This window comes from Cervus elaphus, chromosome 6, assembly GCF_910594005.1.
Source record: "Cervus elaphus chromosome 6, mCerEla1.1, whole genome shotgun sequence".
NCBI lineage: Eukaryota > Metazoa > Chordata > Mammalia > Artiodactyla > Cervidae > Cervus > Cervus elaphus.
The window spans coordinates 24,518,008-24,531,135 of record NC_057820.1 but is presented as its reverse complement, the minus strand read 5'-3'; positions in this window follow the sequence as shown (position 1 = coordinate 24,531,135).

Below are 13,128 nucleotides of genomic sequence, written 5' to 3'. Positions count from 1 at the left end.
GAAGCCATCCGTGTACTAGGCGTCGCACAAGAGGAATTAGAATCGCACTTCTCTTCCAAAGAGAGTGAAACTGAGAACTGAATGAAATGGGGAGGAGGAAGTGTGCAGAGTTACGGGAAAGAAAACAGTGAGCATCTCAAGCCCAGGAGAGTCAGTGCATTGAAGCAGGAGCTCCTGGGCTCAAATATTGTTGTCGGGGAGCCAAAGCCTGAATTTGCCTTCCCTGAGCTAAGTGGCAAGAACCTGGGGCCGGGGAGGACACCGGGATATAGAGGAAGCCCAGGTCAGAGTTTGAAAGGCACTCTCGTTGGGTGATTCCCCTGCAGGTAGGAAGCAGTCCTGGGTGCCCCCTTCCTGCCCCTGTTCCTGGGAAGGGGACTCCAGGCAGCTCTCCTAATTTAGCCCAACTCTGAAGAGGGAGGAAAAGGAGTGAGGAGAGGAGTGTGCAGAGGTGGGAGGACTGCAGAAGGTGGAGCAGCAGGGAAACCACGTGGGAAAGCATTGCACTAATAGGCAGAGAAAAAAATGGAGAGGCTCACGGGGGTTTGTCTGCCCTTTAGCTCCATCTCTTCCGCTTCCGGGAGAGCTTTTGGAAGGGAGCTAGTCACTCAATTTAAATAATATAAACAGCACAGTCCACTGTTTTTTTTTTTTTTTGGCCACACTGGGCAGCTTGTGGGATCTTAGTTTGCTGACCAGTGATCCAAACCAGCCAGTGAACATGCCAAATGCTAACCACTGGATTGCCAGGGAATTCCCCACCGTCCACTCTTATTCTAACCCCAAATGCTGACACAGTTCCCAAGATGGACAGAAGGGGAGCGGGAACTCAGAAAAGCTGCTATAGAGGGCCACGGGTGTGCCCAGACCTCCTTCTCCAGGGGAAACAGCCTTTGATTTAGAACAATCATGCTCAAGCTAACCAGTGCAGAGTGGGGTGGCAGGCAAAAATAATAGCTAAGGGCAAAGTGTGCTAAATAGAAGTGTGTTTTTTACCTGGAATGTAAACCTACCTACTAGTAGGAGGCCGTGGAATTGCAGTTTGTGCCTGTCAGGACTCCCTGCCCGCAGAGATTAAGTGCTGACAGAGGTCACGCAGTCCGGGTTTTTTCAAGAAAAATCTGAAATCCTTTCCTCTTGGGCTGTACCCACACCCCCAGGAAGAACCACTTGGCCAGTCCTGTAGATCAGATAAGGCTCTTGTTTTCTTCCTTAAGGTCGAGAGAGGCCTGTACCCTGCCCTCTTCCTGGATCCAACTCAGCTGCCCTCTTCAGCCCAGAGGTTGTGACACCCGAGCTCTGGTTCCAGCCAAAGCCATAAATGTAGGGCAGGGCAGGGCAGGGCAGAGAAATCAGTCTGGAAGGGCTATAGACTTTTTGTTTGTTTGTTTTGGCTTTACCCGGTCTTGGTTGCAGCACAAAGGCTTTCTCTAGTTGTGGTGCTTGGGCTTAGTTGCACTAAGGCATGTGGGATCTTAGTTCCCCAACCAGGCACAGAACCCAAGTCCCCTGCGTCAGAGCTGGATTCTTAATGACTGGATCATCAGGGAAGTCCCAGGGTTACGGGTTTTAAAGTGTAACTTGAAGTGGGTATTTCTGTCAAAACTGTGTTAATCACTCAGTCCGGTCCGACTCTTTGCGACCCTATGGACTGTGGCCCGCCAGGCTCCTCTGTCCATGGAATTCTCTAGGAAAGAAAACTGGAGTGGGTTGCCATTTCCTTCTCCAGGGGATCTTCCCGATTCAGGGATCAAAATGAACTGGCTGAACGTGGGCTTGGAGGATGTCCTGAAATTCACATGAGCTCAGCCCCAGATATAAAACATTCCAACCTGCTCCCTCAGAGACTTCAAGTACTTCCGGCAGATCTACACCTGTTGTGGATGAGGCAATCACAGCCTCTAGTTCAAATTGCAATATTCAACAAGTAACTTTGGGATGATAACTTCCCTCTGAAATAGTGCCCAGGGGGAAAATGCATTTATCCCAACAAAATTAAAGCTGCACAATGATTTGAGATCTCACCGTAAGCAAATACATTACCTTTCTGGTTTTATACATCAGGCTCCCTAAGCATGATTAATTTGAGCTTTCCTCTTGTGCTTCGAGGACAAAAATTTCTGGCTCAGGAAACTGATGGTCAGTTCTCAAAGGATGTTGAGATCATCCTATGAGTCCTCTTTGCCCCAGGTGTTCTAGCGTCCGTAATTTATTCTAAAGCATTTAAGTGTTTACAGGGCTTCCCAAGTGGCCCTAGTGGTTAAAACCAAAAAAAACAAAAACCCACCTGCCAATGCAGGAGATGTGGATTTGATCCCTGGGTCAGGAAGATCACCTGGAGGAGGGCATGCCAACCCACTCCAGTGTTCTTGCCTGGGAAATCCCAAGGACAGAGGGGCCTCTTGAGCTACAGTCCATAAGTCTGCAGAGTCGGACACAATGAAAGTGACTTAGCACCCGTGCAAGCATTTACAACGTGATATTACATGTGTGTTTCTTAAGCCAAAATCCTTGGACTAACCAAGAAAGTGCAGTGAAGCGGCAGGCAGCTGGCATTTCATCCAAGTGCCCTTCTCTAGAGCCAGTCTCTGCGTTATCATACTTCAATCAACAACCAATTATTTTCCAAAAGTTATACTCAGGGTCAGAAATGGATTTTTATTAGGAAGGTAGTGACTTTCTTTTTTTTTTTTTGGCCATGCCATGTGGCATGCAGGATCTTAGTTCCCCAATCAGGGATGGAACGTGTGTCCCCTGCAGTGGAAGCACGGAGTCTTAACCACTGGGCCACCAGGAAAGTCCTAGTAATGATATTTTAATGCACATAACTGATGTTAGAAATGGTCTTTCAGTGGTGAAATTAAAGGAATTCTAAGTAGATAGAGTGGCTAGAAAATAATAAAAGTAATCCCTATCCTTCCACGAATAAAGTGTAGAAATCTGGCGAGGCCTGTGCCCAGATCTTTACTGAGGGTATCTGAGGCTAACCAGTTCCATGATAAGCCACTGATTTGTGAGAATTTCTGATTGTCTGATGCCCATTAGAAGCCATGGATGCCTTCCTGGAACAAACCTTTCACGTGCAACCAGTGGAAACACCAAGGGCTGAGATCTTGGACTTAAACTCCCGAGAACGTTTAGATGAACTGTTGTGTGTGTTGACTAGCAAATATTTATCTAATTATGTCAGTATATGTGGCACGACTTAGTCTGAAACTTGCTTTCATTATAACCTTGTAGTGAAATAGAGTTAAGTAGCCAATCTTTAAAAAAAAAATATTTTTTTTTATTTGGTTGTACCTCGTCTTAGTTGCGGCATACAGGATCTTTAGTTATAGCAGGAGAACTCTTAGTTGCAGCATATGAGATCTAGCTCCCTAATCAAGGATGGAACCTGGGCCCCAGGAATTAGGAGTGTGGCATCCTAACCACTGGATTGCCAGGGAAGTCCCAGAAGTAGCCAGCTTTTACCCTCCTCAAAACTTATTTGGGGGCTACCACTCTCTCTCAACAAGAACAAGTTTGCTGACCAAAGTGTCTCATTTCAGATCTCACCACCATGCTCTAATTCCCATTCCATACCCTGACAGCAACACCCCAGGCCTTTCATATTGCAAGTTAATGGCTGTTGCCTAGAAAATCCCTTAGCAAACACTGGTTAACACATTTGATGGGTAAATAAATGACTAGATGATTTAAGTGAACGAATGGATGGAATTGGAAAGCTGTAGAATGGTCATTTCGGTTACTGAGGCCCTACTCTCCAGTTTCCTTCCTAAAACTTTCCCCTCCTAATCGACTTCCCACCGTTATAAACTAGTGAATATGACCCTTTGTGTTAGATCATCTTAAATCTCCTAGGATATAAATTCTTTCAAGGCAGAATTACATACTTCTTTTTTTTAAACATTTATTTTTATTCATTTGGCTGCATAGAGTCTTAGTTGTGGCATGTGGGATCTAGTTCCCTGACCAGGGATCGAACCCAGCCCCCCTGTACAGGAGCGCAGAGTCTTAGCCACTGGACCACCAGGGAATTCCCAGAATTACATATTTCTATGTTATGTAGAAAACCCAACATGCATTTTAATATTCTATTGGAGAATATTTCTGTAATATTATATACAGTTGTCCCTGATATGGATAATTGCTTCCAGGGCCTCCTTAGATACCAAAATCTACAGATGCTTAAGTTTCTGATATAAAATAGTATAGTATTTGCATGTAACACATATCCTTCTGTGTACTTTAGATCATCCCTAGATTATTTATAATACCTAATACAATGTGAATGTTATGTAAATAGTTGTAAATACAATGTAAATGTTATGTGAATAGTTGCCAACTAACAGACATTTAAGTTTCGGTTTTTGGAACTTTCTGGAATTTTTTTTCAAGTTGTTCTCCCGCCCCAACTCCCCAAACCATGTGGCATGCAGGATTTTAGCTCCCTGACCAGAAATTAAATTTGTGTCTCCTGCAGTAGAAGCACAGAGTCTTAACCACTGGACCTCCAGGGAGGTCCCTTTTCCAAGTATTTTTGATCTGCCATGAGTTTTGCAGAAGACTGACTATATCAGTATATTTCTATAGTATTCTGTAAAAATGGAGAAACAGTGGTAACAGTGTCAAATTTTATTTTTGGGGGCTCCAAAATCACTGCAGATGGCGACTGAAGCCATGAAATTAAAAGACGCTTACTCCTTGGAAGGAAAGTTATGACCAACCTAGACAGCATATTAAAAAGCAGAGACATTATTTCGTCAACAAAGGTCCGTCTAGTCAAGGGTATGATTTTCCCAGTGGTCATGTATGGATGTGAGAGTTGGACTGTGAAGAAAGCTGAGTGCCGAAGAATTGATGCTTTTGAACTATGGTGTTGGAGAAGACTCTTGAGAGTCCCTTGGACAACAAGGAGATCCAACCAGACCATCCTAAAGGAGATCAGTTCTGGGTGTTCATTGGAAGGACTGATGTTGAAGCTGAAACTCCGATACTTTGGCCACCTCATGCGAAGAGTTGACTCATTGGAAAAGACCCTGATGCTGGGAAAGATTGAGGGCAGAAGGAGAAGAGGACGACAGAGGATGAGATGGTTGGATGGCATCACCGACTCAATGGACATGGGTTTGGGGGGACTCCGGGAGTTGGTGATGGACAGGGAGGCCTGGCGTGCAGTGGTTCATGGGGTCGCAAAGAGTTGGACACGACTGAGCAACTGAAGTTTTAAGTTTAGTCACTCAGTTGTGTCCGACTCTTTGTGACCCCATGGACTATAGCCTACCAAGATCCTCCATTCACGGGATTTTCCAGGCAAGAATACTGGAGCGGGTTGCCATTTCCTTCTCCAGAGGATCTTCCTGACCCAGGGATCGAACCCGGATCTCCCACATTGTAGGCAGACGCTTTACTGTCTGAGCCACCAGGAAAGTCCTAAACTGAACTGTAAAAATGAAGGTGCCAAACAGGATGTGTTTCATGAGGATTAACTGTTGATGATGTAAACCTAATAATGATAATAATAAAAATAGCTGATAATACTAAGCATCTACTCAACACCAGGCTATCTAAATGCTTTGTTAAGTGCTAGGTCGTTATTTCACACAATATCCCCATAAATTAGCATTATTATTTCCGTTTGACCATTAAAAATTCCTTAAAGTTATATTACTTGCCCAAGGTCACATGGCTCGTAAATTCCAGGGCCTGTGTAACCCCACGCCAGTGCCCTGGTCATTATGACTGTGGAATCTCTGGCCATGGGATGTTCACCAGGTCAGCAGGTCCAGACTCTAGACTGACTGCTATACTCTGCCTTAAGGAGTTAGTCCCTGCCCCAGCTCTCTGAGGATTTAAAGTGCCTGCCTATTTCTCTCCCTTCCCTGGAAAAGTTCAGCAGGCTTCTCATGAAGAGTGACATTCACAGACCCTGCCAGGACAACTGTCTGCGTGATCCCCTTTTTTTTTTGAAGTCGTTCGGTCATGTCCGACTCTGCGACCCCATAGACTGTATAGTCCATGGAATTCTCCAGGCCAGAATACTGGAGTGGGTAGCCTTTCCCTTCTCCAGGGGATCTTCCCAACCCAGGGACTGAACCCAGGTCTCCCACGTTGCCGGTGGATTCTTTACCAGCTGAGCCATCAACAATCTTGGGATCCCTTAGGACCCCAAGGTTCAAAGAGAAGTCCTGTTGTCCTCTCGGAGAAGACCCAGCCTTACTGCAAAGACTAAGGTCTTTTATTTTTCCCCTCCTGGATTGCCGGGAACTGATTTGGAAAGCCAACAATGCCATGCTTTCTGAAGGGCGTTACATAGGAAACAGATGTTCAAATTCAGCTTGGGTTCATGTTCCTTTGCGGCAGATAATTCCTTGGCTCGCCTCTCTGCCTGAGGCGCTGCCACCCACCTGATGGTTGGTGGAGACTGAGTCCCCACAGAGCAAAGGAGGGGGACCACAGCCTGCTGAGCAGGGCAGCGAGGAGACCACCTCTGGCTCCTCAGGCAGCAGGCAGAGGCTCTCAGGAGCAGCCGGCCTCAGCCATCGGCGTGTCGTTGGCTGCCAGTCCTGCTGGCAGAGAGCCCCGGGCCTCTCGCCAGGGCTTTCAGCATGATGGATGGGGGCAGGCTGGCAGGCCCACTGCACAGCCGTGACCTGAGACTGTGCACGGCCTGGCTCAGACTCTGGGGCTCATCGGAAGCAGGAAATTGGATGGGCAAAACGTTTCCAGTATTTCAGAACTAGGATGAGAAGCTCTCTTCCTAATTGATTGGAAACTGTAGAAGATAAGCTGTATTTCCTTCCATCTGCCAGCTGACCCAGGAAGCCCTCCAGTTTCCAACAGCCACTTTTAGCTGCACTTTGACTGCTGAACATACATCTCTCTCCCCACACAGCATGAGGTCAACCCTTTCGCTTTTAAGAATTATGTGGGGAAGGGAGTGATGTCAGGGGCTAGGGGGATCATGGCAAAGGGGACTATGTTACATCAGGATTTGTTTCTTTGCTTTTCTTTTTCTTTTTGAAGTTGATTGATTTCCTATGTTGAGGTTAGACTGCCAATAGACTTTTGAACTCCATATATGAATTTTCTAGCTGTATTCGTTAATAGTCCATTTTATTGACCAAAAAAAGCTCTAGCACTACCCCCAAATCTCCAATTCTCACTCAAACCATCAGAACCAGTTATAAGTCTCAATCCAGAAAAGCCATTTAAGATTTAAGAAACGATCAAAGCTAACACTTACCTAGTGCTATGCACAGAACTTTACAAAATAACTCATTTAACCTTTACAAAAACCCTATTATCCTGATTTTACAGAGGAAGAAACCGAGGCAAAGAAAAATTAAGGGATTTGCCCAAATTCACGTAGCTGATAAGTGGAAGAGTAGAGTTGCAAATCCTCGTAATCAGACTCTAAAACATCCCATTTCTTGTTATGTTTCAGTTTTTTGCATTTTATTTTATTTTTAGTCTCACTGGGGTATAGTTGTTTTACAACATTGTTAGTTTCTGATTTACAATGAACGGAATCAGCTATCTGTATACATATATCCCCTCTTTATTGGATTTCCTTTCCATTTAGGTCACCGCAGAGCATTGAGGAAGGTTCCCTGTGCTACACAGTAGGTTCTCATTATCTGTTTTATACATAGAAATGTGTATATATCAATCCCAATCTTCAAATTCATCCCACTCCACCTCTCCCCCTTGGTGTCCATATGTTTGTTCTCTACGCCTGTGTCTCTATTTCTGCTTTGCGAATAGTTTCATCTGTACCATATTTCTAGATTCCATATATAGGCATTAATATATATGATATTTGTTTTTCTCTTTCTGACTTACTTCCCTCTGTATAGCAGTCTCTATATTTATATTTTAAAGAACTTCTCAATTTCATCTTAATTGTCAAATGTGCTGGCATAAGTGCTCTAAGTCTGAAGTGAAATCCCCTCCTTCATTTTTGATACTGGTAACTTGTGTTCTCTCCTTAGTCCAGCTAGAGGTTTATCAACTGTATTGATCCTTAAAATAAACCAACATTTGTCTCACTTGATTTTTCTATTTTTGCCCAATTTTCATTTCCTTGATCTCTGCTCTTTTTATTTCCTATCTTCTAACTTAACTTTGAGTTTAATTTGATCTTCTTTGTTGCTTTCTTAAGTGGAATTCTTAGATATTGATTTTAGAATTTTTCTTTGGGTCTAATATAAGCATTTAACAGTATGAGTTTTCCTCTAAGCACTGCTTTAAATGAATCCCACAAATTCTAATATTTTGTACTTTCATCATCATTCAACTTGAGATATTTCCTAGCTTCTTTTATAATTTCTTCTTTGACCCATGGGTTGCTTAGAAATGTATTCTTTAATTTCCAAATATTTGGAGATTTTACAAGTATACTTTTCTCATTTAATTACATTATCATTAAAAATATACTCATTTTTAAATTACTGAGACATTTTACAACCTAGCATATGGTCTCAGTGAGTATTCTATGTGTACTTAAAAAGAATATGTATCCTGCCACCATTGGGTATAGCATTTCATCTATGCCAATTAAGTCATCTTGATAGTGTTTTCAAATCAATTATATATGCTTACCCATTGTTTATCTACTTATTTTATCAATTGTATCGAGATGAGTATTAGAATCTCTAAATACAGTTGTGGATTTGTCTGTTTCTTCTTTAAATCCTATCAGTTTTCACCTCATGCATTTTTTTTTTTTTTTTCTTTTTGGCCTGGGCAGTGTGCCATGCAGGATCTTAGTTCCCCTACCAGGAATGGAACCCAGGCCCCTGATTTGGGAGCGTGAAGTCTTACCCACTGGACTACCAGTGCCATGTGCCAAGTCACTTCATTCATGTCCGAATCTTTGCCACCCTACGGTCTATAACCCGCCAGGATCCTCTGTCCATGGGATTGTCCAGGCAAGAAAACTGGAATGGGTTCCTGTGCCCTCCTTCGGGTGATCCTCCCAACCCAGGGATCAAACCCAAGTCTCTTATGTCTCCTGCATTAGCAGGCGGGTTCTTTACCACTAGCACCACCTGGGAAGCCCAGGACTATCAGGTAAGTCCCTAATTCACATATTTTGAAGCTCTTATTGCTAAGTGAATAAACATTTAGAACTGTTATGTCTTTGTAATGAAATTACCATTTTATCATTATAAAATGTCCCTCTGTCATTGATAAGGGTCCCTGTCCTGAAGTTCAAATATAGCCCTTAATATAGCCTTATTTTGATTAATATTTTGCAAGGTATATTTTACTTCATTCTTTTATTTTTAAACTCTGTCCTTATATTTAGAGGGTGTTTCTTTTAGACAACCTATGTGAATCTTGTCCTCTTCCAGTATAACAATTTCTGCTTTTAGTTGATATATTTAGTCCATTTATATATATTTTTTGTTTAAAAAAAATACTCAAAAAAAACCATACTCTTATTTATTTATTTTTGGCTGTATTGGGTCTTTGTTGCTACAAGGGCTTTTCTCTGCCTGTGGTGAGTGGGAGCTACTCCATAGTTGTGGTGTGAGGACTTCTTGTTGTGATGGTTCTCTAGGGCACGTGGGCTTCAGTGGTTGTGGCTCCCAGGCTCTAGAACACAGGCTCAATAGTTGTGGTGCATGGGCTTATTTGCTCCGCAAGATGTGGGATCTTCCCAGGTCAGGGATTGAACCTGTGTCTCCTACATAAGCAGGCAGATTCTTTACCACTGAGCAACCAGAGAAGCCCCTTAGTCCATTTGTATTTAATGCAAATGTTGATGATGTTGCATTTTTTAAAAGAACCATCTTGCTATTTGTTTTCTGATAGTCCCATCTCTTCTTTGTTCTTTTTCATTCATGTTTCCTGCCTTCTTTTAAACTGAGTGTTTTTAATATGTCATTTAATCTTCTCTTTTAGTTTGTACACCTTTTAAAAATTTTATAATGGTTGCTGTAGTGTTTGCAGTCTGCATCTTGACCTTATCACAGTTTACCATCAAAGAAAATTGAACTGCTCCATAAAGTTATTGATCCCAAATATATTGATATTACTTTTGCTTTAAATACTCAATTATTTTTATAGAAAAATTTAATGAAAAAATTTACCCACATATTTACGATTTTCAGTGACCGTCATTCCTTTGTGTAGAGCTGGTATTTTTTCCTTATACACTAAAGAGCTTCCTTTTCTATCTCTTGTATTATAGGTAATAATTATTTTCTAATAATTAGCTTTTTATTTTAATCATTAGCTATTATAATGCAAGCAAGAACTACTATGAATTAGCTTTTATTTGTCTAGAAACATCTTTGTTTCATCTGCATTTTTAAAAGTTATGTTCATTGCATACTAGAGTTCTCAGATAATTTTTTCTCTTTTTCTATGCTACTCTGTGTCTTTTGGCTTACATTATTTTTGATATAAAGTCAGTGGAAAATCTTATCCTTGTTCTCCTGAATGTAATGTGTCTTTCTTTCTCTGGCTGCTTTTAATACAGGTACTTTACCATTGGTTTTCAGAATATTGATTAAAATATATCAAGATGTGGTTCTTTGTACCTATTTATTCTGTTTGGAGTTTGCGGACCTTATTGTGTCTCTTGGCAAGTATATATTTTTACAATCAAATCTGGAATTCCAGTTATTATTCTTTAGATATCTCTTCCATACTCAATTTACATGTGTTAGATTGCTTGATGTTGATCCACAGGTCACTGGAGTTCTGTTTCTGTATGTATGTTAGTATGCACACACGTATTTTCTTTCTCCTTTTCTTTCTGAGCTTTAGTTCCAACTTTTGGGGGGCCTGTATCTTCAAGTCCTTTTTGTTCTTCTGTCCTGTGCAATCATCTGCTAAGCCCATCTAGTGAATTACGCATCTCTGATTTTTAGGTCTAGAAGTTACATTTGTTTCTTTCATTATAATTTTCCATGTTTCTCATTGTGTTTCTCAAGCTTCCTAGGTGGCTCAGCGGTAAAGAATTCACCTGCCAATGCAGGAGATGCAAATTTGATCCCTGGATGGGGAAGATTCCCTGGAGAAGAGAATGGCAACCACTCCAGTATTCTTGACTGGAAAATTCCACGGGGTTGCAAAGAGTCAGACATGACTAAATGCTCACACACACTTGCTCATTGTGTTCGTTGAGCTTTTCTTTAGATCCTTAAACATATTTACAATAGCTCTCTTTAAGTCCTTGTCTGCTAATTTCATCATTTCTGTCATTTATGTATCTGTTTCGACTGACTTGTTTTTCCTGGCTAAGGATCATATTTTCATGTTTTCCCACATATCTGGTAATCTTTTTACCAGATTCTGGATTTTGTGTCGTGTTATTGAGTGTCTGATTTTTGCTGCTTTCCCTTAAAAAGTGCTGAGCTTTATTCTTGGAGGCAGTTAATTTGGTTGGGGATCAGCTTGGTCTTTTTGAGGTTTATCTTCAAACTCTTCTTAGGAGGATCTAAAGTCCCCTTCATTTTAAGACTACTCTAGCCTTGCTCCTAAGGTATGGCATCTCTGGAGTCTACTGAGTTCTAACCAACTGGAACTAGAATGTCTCTCAACGCTCTTCAAGCTTCAGTTATTGCTTATTTTGCAAGTTCTTGGTAATTTTTATTTTTCCAGTAATTATTCTATGTGCCCAGATTATGGAGTCTCAGCTTACACGTGTACAGCCTAATATTTGGGCAAAGGCTTAAGGGGATCCTATGAATACTTATGGGCTTCCCTGGTGGCTCAGCAATAAAAAATCCACCTGCCAATGCAGGAGACTCGAGTTCCATCCCTGAGTCAGGAAGATCCCTTAGAAGAGGGCATAGCAACCCACTCCAGTATTCTTGCCTGGAGAATCCCATGGACAGAGGAGGATGGCAGGCTACAGTCCATGGGGTCACAAAGAGTTGGACATGACTTAGGAACTAAACGACAACAACAAATGAATATACTTAAAAATTCCTTTTTCTCTAAACCTTCTTTTGCTCTGCAAACTTGCCCTCCAAATTCCTGTTGCCTCAACCTGCACAACTCTGATCTGTTTATATATCCATCTCCTCATCTCAGTGAGGCTGCTAAGTTCGGCTTGCAACTTGTTTCTCTGTACTATTGTCCAGATAGCCTGGGAAATCAGAGGGCTCACCAAATGTGTTTTATTTTTCTCAGGAATCAGAGTTCTGAGTGCCTGTTGTTCAATGTCTGAGGACAGTTGTTTTACACATTTTGTCCAGTTTTCTAGTTATTTACTGCAGGGAGGCTAACCAATACCAGTTATACTATCATGACCATAGCAGAAGTCAAACAGGTTTTATTAAAATAACATTTACCAAGCCTCACTTTATTAGATATCACATAAAAGCTTTATCTGCATTGTTTTATATAATCTTCATATAAACCCCATAAAGTAGGCAACTTTTTTCCTTATTACAGACATAAAACTGAGGCTTAGGAAGTCAAAGAAACTTGCCCCAGTTTATGTAGCCAGTAAGTTATGAAACAGTACTCAGAAACCTGTCGGACTCTCTGCTCCTCTTCTTTTAAAAGGCTCTCCTCCCTTTTAATTTTTTTTTTTTGTATAAAAAAGTGTTACATGCTTTTTAAATAGACATTTCAAAATATAAATAAATGTGAGAGAAAAAATCTGCAGGTCCTATATTTGCACCATCCATTGACAGCCACTGTTAACATTTTATATATATATATATATTTACAATATATAAAATGAACAGAAAGATTAATTTGTTTTACAAAACTAAAATCCTATGAATCCTACTATGTCTCAATACATACTGCTTGATAATTTGTCTTTTCCACTCAATAATACCTTATAAGCATTTTCTATTAGATGTAAGGGTTTCCCAGATGGCACTAGTGGTAAAGAATCTGCCTGCCAATGCAGGAGATATAAGAGATGCAGGTTTGATCCCTGGGTTGGGAAGATCCCCTGGAGGAGGAAATTAGATGTAAACATTCTTTGAGAACAAGAATTTTTAGTTTCTATTATCACAAATTTCCATCATACCCCCAAGGAATACAGAATACTATAGTTAATCCTCCTGTACACATAACCCTCACTTAATTTTAAAATGAACATTTTTCAACCTTTGAATATAATTTTTAACAGCTCATATTCTAACACAT